This window comes from Zalophus californianus, chromosome 11 (assembly GCF_009762305.2).
Source record: "Zalophus californianus isolate mZalCal1 chromosome 11, mZalCal1.pri.v2, whole genome shotgun sequence".
NCBI lineage: Eukaryota > Metazoa > Chordata > Mammalia > Carnivora > Otariidae > Zalophus > Zalophus californianus.
In genome coordinates, this window is record NC_045605.1 from 26,041,691 (window position 1) to 26,062,355 (window position 20,665).

Here is a 20,665-nt window from a genome sequence, read left to right on the forward strand (position 1 = left end):
ATACTTTCCTCTGGCTTTTGCTGTCACTTCCCCTTAGCACTTCGCTCACATATTCATTCTTCAACAAACATTTTTGAGCTTGTGGAAGTTGTTTCATATTAACCCCAGCCAGTGACCAACTGAATGTGATGCTTCTGTTGTTTTCTTGGGATCTGCCCCTTTGAACTCTTCTTGGTCAGAGTTGTTAGAGGAGAAATAAGGATAACAGTTTGGTTATTGAAAAGTAAAAAACCCTGATTGTCTGGAAGGGTGTTGAAAAGCCAGCAAGATTTCAAATGGGAGAAGGATCAAAGTGTCTTGAGAAGGGAGGAGGAGGGCCCTGTGCACACAGAAGCTCCTGGGTCTTAGGGAGAATAAAAGATCCCAGTGTGATGGCAACAAAGGGACTCTTGTGCATTCACAGCCATGGGCTTGCAGGGGTGATGAACAGCATTGGCCCTGAGGCCAGGCTGGGGTGGCTCTAGGCTCAGACTTCTGCCCCTACCCAGGAGGGTGGAAGGGTCAACTCTCAGAATGAGGGCAGGTGCTGAGAGCTCCTTATATCTGAGGGAGACCCAGAAACCACAGCTTTAGAAGGCTGAGGGCTGCCAAAGGGTAGAGTCTATGCTTTCCTTCCCCTTCATTCTTTCATCGATTCCTACCCCACCCTGATCTTTGGATACCCTTAATAATTATGGTTTGTCCTTCTCCTCTTCTCGGCTTTTGTGACTGCTTTTATTCCAAAGGTTTAGTTTTACCAACTGGACTTGAACAAATAACAGCAAATAGGTCAGAACACACAGACCAGCTAGGGGGTTGGTTCTAGTCATACGGAGAAGTATTCTGTCATGCATCTAGGCCAAGCATAATGATTCTAGGCACAAAGGAGACTTCAAAATGGTTTAACTTATTTTTGTTTCTGTCTTCTAATAACACCGAGAGAAAATGGGATAGAAGGAGGTCCAGAAGTCAGGTTAGGGAAATATGGTCAAAAACTCCAAGTCAAAGAACTTCCTATTTACCTTTCAAAATGTGTAACTTTTGTAAATGTCCTTTGAGGTCAGGGATTGTAGAGAAGTGCTCTGGAACCATTGCTTTGCTATTTCTTAGTGCATGATTTTGGGTAAATTACTGAATTTCTCTAGACTTTGTTCTTTATCTGTAACATAGGTATGATATCTACTTTGCATAGTTCTAGCAGGACTATTTAGCAAGTCTCTGGCCAAGAGTAGGTGTGGATTCGGATTAGTTCTGGGTGAGACCAGTTCAGATTTTGGACTTGGTATGTAATTCATTCTGTTCTCTCAGAGTTGTTTCCTTCTGGCATTGAGGAAAATTAATCTCAAAGAAATGTGATTATCAAGAAAGAGATGACCATGTGGTGGGAATTGCCATGTTTGAGTTCATCCTGGAGGTCACCTCCCTCATCATGTTGCCTTGTGTTGACGGGACACCTTGGATAGATGCCCATTTAGACTTTATTATAGGAAGCCCGAGGGCTGGGCAGTGTACGGTTAGGAAAGTCATGTCCCAGCAGGAAAGAGTCAGTGACTTGTGCAAACTGCAAGCTGAGCTAGCAATGCAACCCAGGCATCCTGACTCCCCACCCTATGCCTAATGATAAGGCCCATTCCTGTGTCCTATATCTGGGATTGGACATCTCTGGAGCCAAGAGGGTGACATCAGGGCATCTGGTAAGCTCAATCTCCTTCTCTGATTTGGATATAGAGAAGTGGTATCAGAGCTCCAAGAGAAGGGCTTTGCAGGCTGGGTTTCTCAGAGGCCAGTGGTGGGAATAGGTTTTTCCCTGGAGACTAGAGGGAGGCAGCAAGCTTTCAGAATTCTCCACAGGCATGGGCGGGAAGAACCACTGAAGCATTGAAGGGGAAGGGGGAGAATGATTTATGGGTAAAACCTAAATGAGCAGAACTTGCCGGCTTGACCTCAGCACCAACTGAGGGGCGTGGGAGAGCATTCTGCAAATATTTGAGAAGCACTGGTGCCAGAGAACTCAGTAACTGAACCTAGATGGAAGGGAAGAGAAGGAGTACAGAGCTAAGTCTGTCAAGGCAATCTTTCCCAGAGCCTCCTCCCTCAGGAACCCTTGTCTGTTTGGGCATCTCCCCATGGCAAAGGGTTTAAGGGCTGACAAATTCCAGGATACAGACCACAGGGCCAGAGAAATAGGCCCAGATCACTTCTCCTGTAGAGAATTTGGGCAGCATGCATGAAGAAAGACAGGCAGTGAGAACAAGATGAATGGGATAGTCCCGCCCTTTCTTTTTATGTTCTAATCAGTTTTCTGAAGATCCCCTTAATTTGTGTTAGTCCTGCCTGGTTCCACCTTTCCCCCTGTCCCTTCCCTATAATATCTTTGTGTGTGTGTGTGTGTGTGTGTGTGTGTGTGTGTGTGTGTTTGTGTAGGTGTGTGTATGTGTGTGTGTGTGTGTGTGTGTGTTTAACAATTTCACAGTAGGCAGTTCATCTTCCTTCAGGAAGCCCATCCCAACCTCAAGTGGCACATACTTGTGGTCATTATGGTGCCCACCCTCCCCCACACCTGCCTCTTCCTGCCTGAAAAGCCAATACACTTCAGCATACCAAAGGTTCTGAGCCGTACTTGGTAAAGAAATACTTTGAACTTTGTTTATCCTAATATTTCCTAAATATGTTTGATTATGAAATTCTACTTTTAGATAAATAGGTTACATGTTGGCTGAGAGGCTTCCTCTCTTGGTGATTCATGTATGTATGACTGGCACCCCCAGTAACATCCTAATGCTTCAGTGGGAAAGACTGCATATTCTGTTTCCTTTGCACCTTCCATAGCACATACCAAACCCTAGGTGCTCACAACATTTGGGCTTAATTAAAAGACAAGAAGAACACAAGAAATAAAATGAAAAAGCAAATGACAAAACTGAGAAAAAAATTTTTTTAATTGGAAAATTTTGCAATATGCATACAAAAGAATGATACCTTGCACATGGAGAAACTTGTAAATCAGTAAGAAAAACAATGACCCCTGCAACAGAGATGGGAAAAGTCATGAATATTCAACTCACAAAAGAAGAAATATACAAAGCTTATATAAATTTTGATGTCTTACCCTCACAGTTATAAAAAACATAAAGTAAAAAATGAAGTATCATTTTATCAAACTGGGAAAGAAGAAATTGCATTAGTGAAGTGATAAGGAAATAAGGACTCCTTTATATTGTTGACTTTTTAAAAAGTTTGTATTAGCTATTTCCTCCAAGATGTGCTAAAAATAGGAATTTTCCCATCATGAACGATTTATCAAAAGTGTCATTATTGACTGTGTAATATTCCACAGTATGGAGTATCAGAATCCATATTGCTGCCATTTTGACTGGACATTTAGGTTATTTCCAAGGTTTTGCCTGATCTTAGATTATGTCCCTATTTAATAATGTGTTAGTTACATTGTGCTATGTAACAAATAGCTAATTAAATATTATATGGCTCAAAACAACAATTATAGTTAAATCTGGTTTCTGTAGGTCAAAAATTTGGATAGGGCACAGCAGAGCAAGTTGTCTCTATTCCATGATTTCTGGAACCCCATCTGGAAGCCTAGAAGCCTGGGGCTGGAATCATCTGACATGTAACTTTCTTACATGTCTGCCATGGATGCTTAGCGGGGCTGTCTGCTGGAACCCTTATGTGTAGCCTCCCTGTGTGGCCTGGGCTTCCTCACAACATGGCCATTGGAATCTAAGGGCAACTGAGAAGGGTATTGCACTAGCTTCCTCTTGATGTTGTAACAAATTATCACAAATTTAGTGGCTTAAACCAACATGAATTGATTCTCTTATTGTTCTGGCAGTCAGAAGTCTGAGAAGAGCCTTACCAGGTTAAAATCAAGGTCCTCGCAGTCATGTGTTTCTTTTGGAGAGTCCAGGGGAGAATTTGTTTCCTAGCCTTTTCCAACTGCTAAAACTGCATTCCTTGCATTCCTTGGCCCCTACCTCCATCTTTAAAGCCAGCAGCAGAGCATCTTGGTTGAGTAGTCACATTGCTTTCCTCATATGCTTCCCTTTTATAAGGACAGTTGTGATTGAATTTAGGACCTACCTGATAATCCAAGATACTCCTCCTATCTCAGGATATCTGCATATCTTCATATCTGCAATATGTCTTTTGCCATTTAAGATAACATTCACAGAATGGTGATTGCCAGAGGGTGGGAGGTGAGGGAAATGGGGAGAAGTTGGTCAAAGGGCATAGACTTTCAGTTATGAGTCAGTTCTGGGGATCTAATGTATAGAATGATGACTATAGTTAATAATACTATATTACAGAGGTGCCTAAGTGACTCAATCAATTGAGTGTCTGACTCTTGATTTTGGCTCAGGTCATGATTTCAGGGTCCTGGGATTGAGCCCCAAGACAGGCACCATGCTCAGCAAGGAGTCTACTTGAGGATTCTCTCTCCTCCTCTCCCTCTGCCCTTCCCCCTGCTTGCATTCTCTCTCTCAAATAAATAAATCTTTAAAAAATATTGTATTATATACACTTGAAATTTGCTAAGAGAATAGATTTTAAGTGTTTTCACCGAAAAAAAAAATCATGTGAGGTGATAGATGTGTTCATTAACTTGATTGTGGGAATCATTTTACAATTTATACATATACCAAATCATCACATAGTACACTTTAAATATATTACAATTTTATTTTTCAACTATGCCTCAGTAAAGCTGGGGATAAAAAGGTAGAAGTCACACGTTCCAGGGAGCAGGATCTACATATATTTGAGGATCCATTATCAGCCTATCATAATGACCGAAGGTTTTTCTCCCTTTTAGTTGGATTTATGGGAAGCCATATAGTAATACAGTGACTATTGCAGGTAGATGTGGAGTATTGGTACTGTTGGGCGACATGGATCACTTGCTCATGCAGTGTACTCACGCCGTCTGGTCCTGCTCAAGTTCAGTCCCAGAAATACCCTTTCCATTTTGGGTGGATTGTTGCTAGGCACATCAGCTTTATGACTTGGTGGGTCTGATGGAGCACAGCCTATAGTGAGCGGCGACAAGTGGTGGTCACTTGGTGTCTCGTGGTGAAGCATTCTGTCTCTACCAGGACCCAGTAATATGCTAAGAATTGGGCTCAAATAATTTATAAATTCCTGCTGCAGCTGGTATAACCTTGCTTCAGAAGCCCAAAGGCCTGCATTGTAATTTTTCCACTGGGGTTCCCCATAGTATCTATTATGCTGCCACCTCTTCCCAACACTGACACTACCAACACCACAGGGTGTGCCAGATCATATGGCTCAAGTGTCAAGGCTTTTAGCACCATGGCTTCAATCTACAGCAGAGGCCTTTCTTGCTCTTGACCTCATCAAAACCCCCATGTCACCCAGTATAAGGAAAAGGGCAATATTTCTGGGTGTGGAATGTGTTATATCCAGAACCCAGAAAAGCCTACTAGGTACTCGATGCTAGGAATGTAAGATGCAGCAATTTGTCTTTTACTTTAGAAAGATATCCTGGTATGCCTCTTACTATTGGACCCTAAAAACTTAATTCAAGTGGCTGATTCTTGAATCTTCACATTCAAGATTCAAATCTTCACATTTTATAACCCACCTTTGGAGCACATGTGTCTTCCTAATGCTTCTTGCTTGTCCTTCCCAGTCAGCATGAGGTGCTGATGTAATGGATCAGTGTGCTATTTTGTGGGCTAAAGCAGTCAGATGTCTTTGGATTATATTGTGACAGAGGGTGGTAGAGTTAACATAACTTTATGGCAAATCTGTGAAGGAATACTGTCTTCTGCCCCATACAAATGCAAACTGTTCCCGATTTTCTTTTTTGGTTGGAATATAAAAGAATGCATTTGCAAAATCAATGGTTACATACCCTGAGGCTTTATTAATCTACTCTAGGAATAGGTTACTTTGGACAAAGCAGCTACAATTGGGGCTCTTAAGCACTTAGGCCTATGGTGGTATATAGTCAGTCATTCACCAGGTCTTTTGGTTTCTGCAGGGGTCAGACTAGTGAATTAAATGGAGACATTATAGGTACTATAGACCCAGCATCTTGTGGGTCATTAATGGTGACACTCATCCTGCCATTCTCCCAAGGATATGATATTTAGGCTGAGGGCTAAGGGGTAAAAGTTCTGAGGTTTCCAGGGTGCCTAGGTGGCTCAGTCAGTTAAGTGTCTGACTTTGGCTCAGGTCATGATCTCAGGGTCCTGGATTGAGCCCTGCATTGTCAGGCTTCACATTCAGTGGGGAGTCTATTTCCTCCTCTCCCTCTCCCCTTCCCTTCCTCCTGCTTGTGCTCTCTCTCTCATATATATAAATAAAATCTTTAAAAAAATAAATAAAAGTGACCCATAGATCAGTATGACTGGTTTTATTAAAAAAATTTCTAAGGTTTCCAATTACTCTTTCCTACTATGATAGTTCTTTTTAAGATTTTTTAATTTATTCATTTGAAAGAGAGAGAGAGAGAACAAGTAGGGGGAGAGACAGGGGGAGAGGCAGAGGGAGAGGGAGAAACAGACTCCCCACTGAGCTGGGAGCCCGACATGGGACACGATCCTAGGACCTGGATATCATGACCTGAGCTGAAGGCAGACAGCTCTTATGCCATAAGCCAGAGATCCAGTGTGGGGGTTATTCCAACTGCCATATGTATGTATCGGTTCTAATTATATCCTTGGGGTTTGTGTGAGTTGAGTCTGTGCACCTGGTGGACCCTTTGTGAGCTGAACTTTAGCCGGGACTACATTTATTACCTGACTCCAGAGACCTTAGTTCTAACAGGGAAGCCATAAGGATGCTTTGGGTCTCTGGGTATTGATATCAGCTTAGACCCTATGTTCAATTGTCCTCGAAAATTCTGGTTACTTCTCTTTCCCTGATATACAGTCACCTGAATAAATGGCTGTTAGGACCCTCTGGAGAATCATGTGTTATGTATTTGCCATGGTGTTGCAGGGTCTTTCCTCCTAGGAATCCAGTTATTTGTCCTGTCAATGGTTCCAGTGCAGTCTGGAAACTGAACAAGGGACCATGTTTTTTATTTGAGCTAATGGTCTGCTTTTAGCCTCCTTCTCCTTTAATATGCCTTTTTTGGAATCTAGATATTAAGCAGCACCCTTATTGACTGTGTTTCTTTGGAGCTCTCTCATTCTTATGAATATTAATAAACGCAGCTTTGTGACTGCCTTTTCTACTGTCTAATTGAACTGCAAATCCTGTAGTTCATTTGCTAAATCTGGCAACCCTGGCTCCTGTTAATCTTCTCAGGGCTTGTTGGAAGAAGGGTCTTCTTATGGAAGGTCTTCTGGCCTCACCTACTCTGTCTACTCCAGTTCACTCACTTTCCTCAGCCTTCTCACACCTCCCTCTATTGTCTTCCAGGGCAACTCAAGCATTTCCAATTCTCTGTGTGGCTACTGCCTTTCCAGGGTCTTAAGAGCCATCCCAGCAGCTCTTTGGCCCATTGCCTGGGTCCTTTCTAGGGTGTTAAGTCCATTAATGAGAGAAAATGCCCTGAAGTCAATTAATGTTTGCTCACCCAGTCTTACATTCTGACTACTTTGATCAAGTGTCTTCAAATTCAATCCCAAAAGTGCGTCTCTGGCTTCTGCTGGTATGTGCACGCTAATTTTTGCAATTCTTTCAGTGTATAGTCTCTTTACTCCCCTATCAGGCACAGCATGTCCCCAGTTGGGTTGTTCTGGTATTTAACTGTAGTTATTGGCCTAGAAACCAGGGAGAGGTAGGGGTCAGCTTCTAAGGGGAAACCTATTGCCTGTGGGGAGAGGGCCATGCAGCATCATCCATCACCGAAGTGCTAGTTTTTAATAGGGAAGGGTGGGCCACCTCAGCAAGCCTAGAGGCTCTGGGGAGGAGGAGGGGAAGACTGAAGGGTCAACATTGTCATTAAGAAGTTCCTTAACATATTTTGAGGTCCCAGATTTTACCCACCAGGGCAATCTCTTATGCATAAGAGATTGGCTGAGTATTAAAATGTTTCCGGAGCTCTGTGACCCTAACAGTTAGACATGGAGATTGTCACTTAGCTGTGTTTGTTGTTCCATTGAAGGAGACGAGGGCCTCATTGGGACTGCCCAAGAGGGCCTCTAGCTCTCACACTTAGCCATTGTTAGTGACCCTCAGTCTCTGTCCCTCTGCAGGGCCATCTCTATGACTTAGCAGTAGTTAGCCAACTCTGAGACTTTGTAGACATTGTTCTTCCCATATTTTTATTTTTATTTTTTAATTTTTTAGAGGCAGGGGGGGCAGAGAAAGACTCTTCAGCAGGCTCCATGCTCAGCACGGAGCCCAACACAGGGCTTGATCTCACAACCCTGAGATTATACCTGAGCCAAAATTAAGAGTCAGATGCTTAACTGACTGAGCCACCCAGGTGCCCTTTTCCATATTTTAAAAAATACCACAATATTCTTCTCCACTGGGACATTCCCAAGGGTACTACTGATGAAGCCTTAGCAATATGAACTACTATCTCATGCCAGAGACTATCTGTGCTTCACCTACCAACAAGAATGGTGAAGGTAGGGGTCTTTATCCTTTGCTTCTTGGACCACTCCCGGGGCCACTTGTGTTAGGAGTGTCCTCTGAGAAGCAGATGCCAAGATAAGATGAAAGAAAATGGTGAGGGAGCTGGGGGAAGCTGGGAGAGCAGCCAGCTTATACTATAGTTCTGTCCCCAACAGAAGGTAAGAGGAAAAGAAGGAAGGTTGGGTGGGGGCATCTCAGTCTGCAGTAAAGTGCTAAGAGAGTTCAGCATGGTTGTAAGTTCAGCTAAAGTAGCTAGAGGTGTTATGTGTTCTAGGTGCAAGCCTGTTTAGAATCCCCGCTGTGCTCCATCACTGGGTTGGAACAGCCCATCAGAAGTGTGGTCTCAGAGTGGAAGTAAGGATGGCATTCAGAGCACAGGAGCTGGGCTTTTCAATTATGCTCCTGCAGTGGGACACACAGGAGATGCATTTCCATGGTTTCCATGGGACCATGTCTTTAAGACCCCTGGGACTCCCTTGAATCTCTTTTGTCCAGGTCAGGGGCTCTACTAGCGCTATCTTAATTCTCCAAAAGTCCTAACAGAGGGTGTTACACCCTTGAAGTGGTCTTTATCTTGAGGTTACCATGTTATTTTGGTAGCTTCCTATATTTGGTCTATGCTTTAATTTAGTCTCAGCTATGTTTTAATTTGAGAATTTTCAATGGATAGAGAGACTGGAGATAAGAAATTGTATTTTCTATATTACTTCTAAATTCTGAGTGCAAATTGATCAGTTCTTTTCTAAGTTTGTCTCTTTTTTATAGGATCTTATCATATATAGCACAACAAATCAACTCATGTTTTCAACATTCTGCCCAAGTTCACAAGTTCATTAGGTACACTTGCTACCTTCCAAGCTACGGCTGGATGTACATTTCAGCACTGTATAATATAAGTTGTCATTTTTCTAGTTCTCCATCTACTGTCCAGTTTCAATGCCATGTATTTTAGCTTTTTTTTATAGCAGAACCCCATTTTTATGCCAGTCATGTCAATTTCTATGTCATTGAATTATTTCTTCAGTAATAATGCATAAGAAAAATCACAGAAATCTCATAAAACAATAAGCATTTGTTTAGCTCATGCCTCTCTAGGTTAGCTGGTATAGGCTGGACCCAGTTGGGGCAGCTCTGTTCCATGGGTCTCTCATCCCTCTCATGGGATCAGCAGTCTAGCTTGGCAGGTTCTAGTCAAGATGATGGCAGAAGCACAGGAGAACGAGTTCAACTGCAAAAGTTTTCTTCACCTTTTGGGTTATTGAACTTGCTAACATTCCATTGGTCAAAACAAGTCACACCGCCTTGCCCAAAGCCCAGGGGCAAAGATGCATACTCTGCTTGTGCAGATGGAGAGAGGAGAGAATAAATATTTCCAAACAATAATCTCTTTGAACCACAGGTATTAACTTTTACCATTTTTGTTGCAAAACATGTTTCCATTTTATTGTTTGAAGGTCAATTTGCTTTCAAAGATTTTTGAAGTAAAAAAATTTTAAAATGTCCTGGGACTAGAAGGCTAATTTTTGTAAACACTTGTAAGGCTACTTTTGACAACTTTATAAGTCTTTATGAATAGTCTAAGATTGTAGGTAAAGAGATGGTCTGTATCTTACATGCCCTGAGAAGAATGGATTCCTTGTTGAAATTCTACCCATTTCTTTTGTATCTTAGGACTCCAAGGGGAAGCTCTCAGAAGCTCTAGAAGTCCACCCATCATCCACTGACCCCAGTAACAAAAGAGACAAAGGCTCTCTTTCTGCCTACGGTACTACTTTATTGTTTTTCAAGTTCTCATTTGTTGACCACTAACTCTGTCAAGTGTTGTGTTAAGTGCTTCAAATGTAGTATCTCATGGAATCATCATCACCATGCTATAGGCTGTTGTTACTATCGCCTTATCATAATCCCTTCTGGATGTAAAAGAAATATGCCCCCAGTCTCATGGGAAAGTAAAAGAGACTTGAACTTGGGCCTCTCTGACTCCAAAGTCAGTGCTTCTATCCTTATCAATACTGCCTTTTGTTTGAATCCTGCCTCTATCGCCTTTTCCATCAAAACAGAGACATCTTTACTGTCCCAGAGGTCCTTAAGATCCCAATGAAATCAACAGAAACTGCTAATGCAAAGGAATTTGACTATAGACCACTACAAGAAGAGTAAATGGTGTTGGGATGTTTTGCTTCAGCCTAACATTGTGTCACCATAAGGAAGTACAGCTTGCAGAGGATTGGTTACTGAACTTGCCAAGAGTAAGCACCCCCATGACTCTGGTCTGTGTTGAGGAAGCACTGGTGGCAATGGAAAGGAAGGGAGTCACTCCCTGTGAGATGCTCCCTTCCTCTTCCTGACAATAAATTCTGCTTCAGGAGGCTCTGCTTTGTAGGGCAGGGGGCCACAAGAGGAGGGGTGGTGAAAGATTTATTTTCCACTTAACAAAAGGCAAGGGATCCTTTTGGAAGTTTTTGTTTGGGATCTCAGGCCATCTATACACAGCGACCCAAGCAGAACCCTCCGACTACCCTGCTCCTGCAATTTGCTCTAAACTCTCTTCTCCTTTATTCCATAATCCCTGCCTCACTTGCACTGTGCCAACTGCCCAGCGCAGCATCTCTGGCTGATCTCTTTGTCCTGGCAGTAAACTTTCTAGCTCCATCTCTGAGGGATTTGTCCTCATTTCAGGGTTGGAAACTTCTCACCTTCAAATTACACAGTCAGTTTCTTGAGAAGAATGAGATAATAGATCTGAAAGTGCTGTAACAGAAGAAAGACAAAGAATGAAGAAAAAGACCCAAAGCATTGTCCTCTCTCACACCCCATGGGCATTTCATAGAAATAAAGAGAACCTGATTAGCCAGAAAAAGTAGTGGTGTTCGGGAGAAAGGGGGCAGGGAGGGAAATTTTTAGATGTGGCTGTTTCTCTAGGGACCATGGGGATCTGAACTTCAGCTCTCTCAAAGTTGTAGCAACACCAAGCTGAAGGCCTTGCAACTTTTTAATGTATAAACTCAGAAGGGTCTTAAAGGTTAAAAGTTCACCTAGGCCAACTCTCCCCTGCTCCCTACTTCTCTTTCCATCTGATGCTTGGTTCTCTTTGATGACTTGTTTTCTGCCATCTGGTTGAATACGTCTTATTAGGGTAAAGTCACTCCAGTCTGGCACAGAGCTTTCTCTCCTTGGGCAGGTCTCCCTGAGTTACTAAGCCCCAGAATAGGAGTTAAAGAATTGTGAGTAGGGTTCGGAGGTAAAGGATATGGTAAGTGTCTGCAAAATAAGGAAGAAAAGATTTATAGCATTTCCCTGTGCAGAAGAAAGAGTAGGAAGCAGAGCAGGTAGAAAGCTACTGAGCAGGGGATGCTCAGAAGCCTGCAGTCAGCTGGACATGTGCTCTGAGTCCCCTGGACTGATGAATGAGACACATTCACCCCAACTGCCCTTTTAATAAATGGCAACCCCCCAGCAGGAAGTTGAATCTCCCCATATGAGGGTTTACAAGGCCCTGCCTTAGCTCTAGCATGCTGTTATTCCCAATGCTCAGAAAATCTGAAATGATGTAGAGGGGTGGGGGGATGGGGAATGAGGGAGGTGGGGGAGTGAGGAAGGTGGGGGGCAGGAGGGGTTGCACAGTGGGGAGAAAGAGATGGAGAGAAGGTGGGAGGAGAGGGAGAGAAAGAGAGAAAGAGGTGGGGCAGAGGGAGGTGGGGAGAGGGCAGGGAGAAAGAGAGAAAAACACAAAGACATGAAGAGACACTGAGATACTGAGTGTATCAAAGGGAGTGGCAGTTAGTTTGGACAGGGAGAAAATTGTGAAGAGTCAAAGGAAAGTAGAGGACAAAGGAAATGAAGGGACATGACCTGGAAGCCTATCTACTGTAGCAGCATCTGTAATGGCACCATCATGGCTCCAGATTTCTGGACTGCATTGCTTCTTCTCTCGGGCAACCTGACTCCTCCCAGAAGAGTGGCTCCCAGGCTGGGGAACTTGGGTGGCGTATAGAGGGAATTGGGGACTGCACTAGGAGGGTTGTGGAAGTTACCTATCTGTACTGACATGAGACACGGGCCTGAATGCCCTCATGCCCTGACCACTCCAGGAAAACAGGCACAGGCAGGGTGGGTTGGGCAGAACTGCCAAGCATTCTTGTTTTGGCATTCACCCTGGCCTTGGTACCTGTCACCACCCTGGTCTCCCCTTGCTGTTGGAGAGGCTGATGGAGCTGAAAGGTGCGTCTTCCCTTCCCCAGCTAGCCTGGTAGCTGCCATCCTTCTGACTCCAAAGTTGGGCAGCGTGCTGGCCCCACTGGGGACCTGAGATGGTATCAGGGGAGCACGGGGTATTCATGTGCAATTGGCCCCTCTGGGTCCATTTATGAAATAAGAGGAGAGAAATTCCATGCTGGCTTCCCCTTCCCAGGCTTAGGAAGATAGACAAGAAGTGGGGTGTATAGGTCAAGTTGGCTGGGGAAGTGGGCACAGTGTTTTTATTTTAATTTTCATCAGTGAACCCTGTTTGTGAAAACCTTTTCAAAACTCTGAAAAGCTATTTATTATTACCTCTATCCTCACCACAAGCCAATGAGGAATGTGGTCCCTACTTTAAAGAAGAGGAGACAAGCATAGGAATGGCTCAAAGAGTTGTGTGGTGAGACTCCAAATCTAGTGCTCCTGCTGTGATATACTAGAAGCTACTCTCTTGAAAGCTTAGGGCAGGTTAGTCCTGGGCCTTGGTAGCTGGCTGGAGTGGGTAGGAGTTGGCTTTTCAGTTTCTTTAGAGGTCTGCCCACATTGCCCGTGGAGCAGCATGGAGTAAAGGAAAAAAAGCATTCACTCTCTTTGTTTCTCCCTCCCCCAAATAAAGCCACCTGCTGCTAAGCAAATGACCATGATAAAATGTCTTACTCCTGCTGGTGCTCACATATCCAGGAAACCACATTCTGAGCCCAGTTAAAAGTCAGAATGGTCTTCCTCTCATGAAAAATTGTGGGGGCAAGAGGAGAAACAATTAGACACCAGTAGCATTCTGCAGGACGCTATGGCGGGGATCTTCATGTCACCCAATAACTCCAGACCCGCCTCTGCCAACAATGGCCAGGCTGTCAGAACCCAAGAAACTTGGGTTGATAAGGTCCAAATTTAACTCTGCAAGGCTTCATTTTGTGTAAGGGCTATAAATTTTGCTGCAGGAGATAGAAACTGAGCAAACTAGTTGAGTCTCACAGTCTGATAGATAGAAGACCAATATGTATTAGAACTGTAGTATACAGAAGTACACATGAGCTGCAAGAAAGGAGTGGATAAGGTGCTGTGTGGGATCAGAGGGGGCAAGCAGTCACATTGGGCTGGAGAGTGAAAAATCAGGAAAAGTTTCATGGAAGAGGGTGGCAATCAGGGTGCCATTCTGGATATAATATGTGGAGCTTTGCAGTGTATAAGACTTCTGTATACATTATTTTGGTATCCACTACTATGGTAGCAAATGTTGGTGAGGTGGAGAAGTAAGCACCAGCCTGCTTCTGAGAGTGTAAATGGTTATGGCTTATTAGAAAAGCAATCTGACTCTCTCAGAATTCAAAATTCTAGGATTGGATGCTACAAACACCCTGACACATATGGGCAGATATACACGAACAAGAGACCCACTATAACCATGGTAGTAGTAGCAAAAGACTGAAAACAACCCAAGTGTTCATCACTGGAGATCAGGTTATGAATTCCGGGACATCCAAGCAATGGAACCCCAGGCAGCCATTAAAAACAATAAGGTAGCTCTGTATGTGTTGCTATTAGAACAGTCTCGAAAATAGAATATTAAGCAAAACAAAAAGGCAAAGAATGGTATGTACAGAATACTCTCATTTGTGTAACAATTGAGTTTGAGTGTTTATATATGAACAGAAAGTTTCCAGAAGGATACGCAAAAATCTTTTAGCAGTGGTCACTTCTGGGGAACTAGATTGAGGGTCTGGAGTAGGGGACTGTTAAAACATTTTCAATAACTATGAAATGTACCATATATCTAGAAGAGTATGTAAAACATATATACTATCTGAAAAGTAATTACAAAGCACAGCAGACTTATTGCATATTGTGTAATAAATTCTTGTACTCTGAATTTTATATCATTTGCGTATGGTAATATGTTACTTTTCCAATGTAAAATAATCTCTGTGAGGCAGACAAGAGGATTCATTCCCATCCCTTTTGCTAAGGGACCAATAGGAGCAGGGAGCTTAGGCAGAAGGCCTGGATGTGCCCAGGGATGGCAAGGAGATTGGTCACACTGAGGGCAGAGCGAGGGCTGGGAGGAGGAGCATCAGGCTCCACGCTGAGCTGGGGATTGCCAGGCCAGTCTGGAATGTCTTAGTTCCCGAGGACTTATAAAATGTTTGAGGGAGAGATGCCATTAAAGTTTTACAAAGAGAACCTAAAATCAAATGTTTTGATGGTCAGCAAGTCCACCAACCAAGCAGGGTAGCGTGGATCAGGGGTCGGAAGGAGCTTGTCTTCCTTCTGCTCAGCTGTGAGAAATCACTTGCTGATGGTCTGAGTGTTTTAGGTGCTGCACTGACCATGTTGATTGCATTGTTAACCTCATAACATGACCAGGTAGCTTGTCAGTTTCCATTCTCCAGGTAAGGGGACTGACTCTCAGAGAGAGCAGGTAACATGCTGAGGGCCTCACAGCTGGCAAACGGCAGAGGTGGGATTTGACTCTACCAGAGCACGGGTGATTCTGTGTTCCCCCCACCCCACTTACTCTTGCTTTGTTTGACAACTGCTCATTGTCAGGTGGACTTTCCTGCACCCTACCCTGGGGGGTGGTATTTCTCTCATCGTCTTGTGATGTCAGCCATGCCACTAAGCTGAATGTGCAGTGGATGCCAAGGTAAATATGCATGACATAGGAGGTACCTAGGCTTCTCTTGGGGTCTTCACCTGCCTTCCATCAATCATAGAGGCCCTCTCCTTGCATGAGAAAAGTGCAGGATGGTAGAGTCTGAGAGCACAGGCTTTAGGGATGTATGGGCTTCGGAATCAGACTCCTGGGCCCTGGCTTTGCTTTTCTCCAGCACCGGGGTCCTCAGAATGGTGCCAGGCAGGCTTCTGTGCTCATGCCCAAACTTTGCTAGGTATCTATATGCAGTGCACAACTTCTGAGGAAAGGAAGGCATTAATGGCCTTCCTCCCATTCTTGCCCCCATGAAACAAGGCAGTTTTATTTTTCAATCTTGCATGTCCCACTGACAAGCACCATTTCCTGGTTTCTCACACAGATTCCATAGCAAGATTTAGCCAGGATCCTGCAAAAGGAAAGAAAGGGCAGATGCTGTGTGGTGGCCTGCACTCTGGATCATATCCCTGGGCCCTCCCTGTTTGTACAAAGGCATGAGGGATGCCAGTGATGCCCCAGAGTCTTTGCAGAAGTGGTGAAGAGCATGGCTATTTTTACAGTCTGGATCTGGCCACGTGCTGCCTGGGATGATGGTTGGGTTTGGTCAAAGGGCCTTAATTTGTTATGGTGAACCCACAGGCTACAATGGAGGCCTGCAGTATTGCCTCCCCTTTCTGGGAGTCTGGTGGAAGCACCAATGTAATAATCCTGATTTATGTCTCTAGCCAACCCCCAAACATAGCTCCAGTCCCTGACAAAAGTAATTCTCCCTTGGACAGTAACATGTGGAAATATGCCAGTTTGAGCCTGTACTGTACATTCTTCTCCCTGACAGGACAGAGCTCAATGAATATTTCACCTTCATAATCTTGGCCACAGTCAGGGTTTTGTGAAGCTGTCTAAATCCAGTTTATCAGCAGGAATAAATGCCCTCAGACTTAAAAAGTGGGAAGCAGAACTTGGCTCCATCAGGCTGCTGATTTATGAAGGAACACTGAGCTGGGAATGGATGAGGCGAGAGGGGGAGGGAAGGAAGACAAGAGTCTGTGGGATTCCACTCACAACCTATAAAAGCAGCAACATGTACTCTAACGAGCGATCATATTCCAAGATACATTTCCTCCTGTGAAGGATATGGCGTCTGGCATCCATCACTCGTAGGGACAGAAGAACTCTGTAGGGACTGAGCTGCCTTTGGGGTGCTTGGGAAGTGCAGGATGGGGCTGGATCTGCAAGAGCCATGGCCTTGAGGTTGCACGTTCTTTCCGTTGGCTGCCCACAGGACTCTCCATGCCTGTATTCTCACAGCCCATTGGGCCCTATCTTTCCACTGTCCAGTAATTCCTGAACTATTCCCTCCAAACATCATCTCAGGCTGACTACTTGGAGTGTCCTTTCCCTCCACAATGACCACTTTGGGACCTTCAGCGGCCCAGTCAAATCAGTAGCTTTCCTACTTGTAAAGTCTTCTTTTTGTTTTGTCTTTGTGACATCTGCAAGATACAGATGCAAGGTCACTCTCTTTCAAAGAATAAGCAATGTGTTGGAGACCATGGGGTGGGAGCCAGGCTGCTTGGGCTGGCGTCTAACCAATAGTTGTGTGATCTGGGTGGGTTTTCTTCTGTGCCTGGGTTTTCTCACCTGTAATATGGGGATGGTAATAGTATGATTAAACTCTCTGGGTTGTTAGAAGACTTAAATGGAATTATAACTTAGCCTAGACCCTAGCACATGGTTATTGTTCATTACACAGAGTCTCATCAGAATGATGATGATGGTGACGTGATGGTTGTAAGAGTAGCAGGGCTTTATGGACACTAAAAATACTGTGAACAAACAGTTTTTTCTTTAAAAGATTTTATTTATTTATTTGAGAGAGAGAGAGAGAGGCAATGAAAGGTGGTGGCAGAGGGAGAAGGAGAAGCAGACTCCCTGCTGAGCAGGAAGCACGACCTGGGGCTCCATCCCAGGACCCTGGGATCATGACCTGATCTGAAGGCAGACACTTAACCGACTGAGCCACCCAGGTGCCCCAGTGAATAAACAACAGTTTTGAAGAGCAAAATTTTTGCAGATTCTGCAACTTAACTGTCTTTTTCTTTTTTGGATGGTTTTGCAATAACCAGCACCAGAGCCTCCTCTCAGTTCCTCCCAAGGCACAGTGCAGTGAAAAGAGCATGAGCTTTGGAGTCACACAGGCCTGGAGCTGAACTGTGATCATGGATAGATAGATCACTTAATTTCTGTGAGCCTCAGTTTCCTCATCTATGGAATGGGAATAGAATAGCTACTTTGTACAGCTGTGGGTGGATTGAATGAGATAGCTCAGGTAGCTTGCTGAATGCAGGAGAAACATAATGAGCACCCAGACACTAGCTTCCTTGCCCCACCCCTGCCCCACAGGGCTCCATCTATCTAAAATCCTCCTTCTTTCTTAAGATCTGTTTGAGACCTGCCTCCTCCATAAATTCTTCCCCCTACGGGTGGACATATTCCTTGTCCTTAATTTATAGCCTTGGGTCACTGAGTTGACGTTTCCAGGTCTGACTGACCTGCCAGGCTGGAATGCCATCACTTTGAGTTTCATAACTCTGAAGTAAATACCCTTAGACTCTGGAGTTTGCCAGGAAGATGTAGATGTGATTTGCTTCTCAGCTAGAATGAAGACTCTTTGAAGGTGGTTTTTCTGCCTTATCCACACGTATGAATCTTGCTTCTAATATAAGGGCTGACAAATAGTGGGCTCAATGTGTGATCATTGAATGAAGGAAGGAAGGAATAAGGCTCCTGAGAGGTAGGAGAGACCCTTTACCATTTAGAGAGAACTCCCTGGTTGTAGGTGGCCTCTCACAGCTCTGGGAGGAAGCTCTTCCCCGGCATCAGCCCTGGAGTCATGTCAGATGGGCTCAGGCCTCCAAAGTGTGGCTCTGTAAACAATGGAGAAAAAACAAAAGCTTTCTGGTCAGCCTGTTCTGTTTGGATTGGCAAGGGGTTTCCAATTGGAATTAGTGCCTCAGACGTGAATATTGGAGTCATTCCATATAAGAGGAAGGCTTGCTGGCTCAGCCTCCAACTTTGATGTGGTGCACAAGGGCCCAGGGGGTACAACTTCAAGAGAGGAGGGGAGAAGGACACAGAGGGTCTGGCTGAGTTTGGAACTTGCCGGTTCCTTCCCAGGTCATTCCCACTGGCCAAGCATGCTAACTGCCCCAGTGTTGTTAGGTGGCAGGAATCACAGCTTCTAACCTGGGTTCTGCTACTAGCTAGCTGTGTGACCCTAGGCAAGTTACCTCACCTCTCTGGGCTTCAGTTTCCCCAGTTGTAAAATAACAAGGTAGATTAGATGATCCCTATTGTCCCTTCTCCCTGTTCTGTGAAATTTTTGTTAGTCTGTAGCGGCATATCCTGACCAGGAAGCACTGACATTTTTCAAGTATTTTAAGGAGTTGGGGGAAGAGGGAGGGGATATTGAGAAACAGGGATATTAAATGCACCCTACAATGAGACCCAAGACTCCTTTCTCTTGGTCCTTTGCACTTGTCACAACCCTCTCCTCTGATTTTGCCTGCCCTCTACCCACACCCAAAGATGATCATTGTGGGAGATGAGTGCATGCTCTGGTGCAAGCCTAGGACATCCCTTAATCTGCATGCCTTGGTTTTCTCATCTGCACGGGGAGGCTGATGCCACTTTCCTTACTCAGAGGCTGTGAGGATTGAGTGAAGTAAAAAATGTGCTGTGCCTTGGAAACTGTCAAACACCACATAAATGTAAGGAATTGGTATTATGGCATAAAGCTGGCCCCGATGGGAAAAGTATCAGCAAACAGTACTCTATCAGGTGGCCCCTTTCTTTCTGGAAGATGTTTCAGTGCAAGGGATGCTTCCACTGCTGTCTGTCAGTGGCCTGCCCTGTTTGGTTTTCTCGGCTTCTTTGAAACAGAAACATTGCTGTCTGAGTCTTCATTTCCTTGCATACTTTTCCACTAGAGCAGAAAAAGCATTTTCCATATGATTTGGCTTATCCTGCTTAGCATGGGCGGCAGCATCTCTGGGTCTTTGAATGAGAAGACTTTTCTTGCAGTCCCTGGAGCAGAGAAGTCCAGGAGGCTGTGTTGGGAGCAGATGCCAGGAAGTGGTGACCAGATTGATGTTCTTTTTCATGACTGGGTCAGAGTTGGCGGTACAGAGAAAAGAGGCACTGGTTCCTGGTTTTGGGTTTCACTGCATATTAGCTGAGAGTGTGATGGGACCTCAAATAACATGCAGTCTAGCTTCCCTCTTCGACTGGAGAGTTAGGGGCTTGTCTGAAGTCAGCCAGCTGATTCAGAAAGGAGCAGGGACTGGAACCCCTCTCTGGACTCAGTTCCAGCGCTCTTTCCGGCCTACCACATGGCTCCTTTCTCTTTCTTCTCCTTCAACTCGCCCCCCACCCCTCACTCCCCATGCCTCCCTTCACCTCTGTCTTTTCACTTCCCTTTCCTGAGCCTATTTGATGCAACTTTTGGAATGGAAAAGTTTTCAGAGTTTCCGGGGCAAATGGGTTGTTTGTTCTGGTTGGATGATGTCCTCAAAGCACCATGGGTGTGTTCCCAGGATGTTAAATCACCGGGAAGCATCCAGGGCACCAGCTCACTGCATTGGCCTTTTCTCAGAAAGCCCACCCCCAGCCCTATGGCTAAGGGCTCAAGGCTGCCACCTGTGAACTGGGGTTCTATGGTGGTACGTGCCCACTCTCCCACTCCCCCTCTGTCATTGATATGGAAGGAGGGCTGGTATGTGCTGAACCCCAACAACACAAGCGTGGCCCAGGATCTCCCTCCCTGCACCCAACCTTCCACACCCCTGCCATCTTACTCCCCTGAGAGACATTCCAAAACCACATGGATGAGCCATGCAGCCTCTTACTTGGCAGCCATCTCCAGAATCACCCAGATGGCCTTGGCTCCAGTTCAAGTGCCCATGCAGCCAACACTGCAGTGGCTTGTCTAGGGGAACTTACCATGGGTAGATTTCACCCTCAGGCAACAGCTGACTCTATTTATTCAGATGAGAACAATTTTCTCTCCCTTGCACTTTCAACAAGTTCGACCTCAAGGCCCCCCCTGCTCTGCTGCCAAAAACAATAAAAGGCAGAAGCAGGAGGTAGAGGGTGGGGGAGACTCTCCACTCTAATTGAGCTGTCAGCTGAGCCCTGGGTTTCCTGGATCTGGGGTGTCTC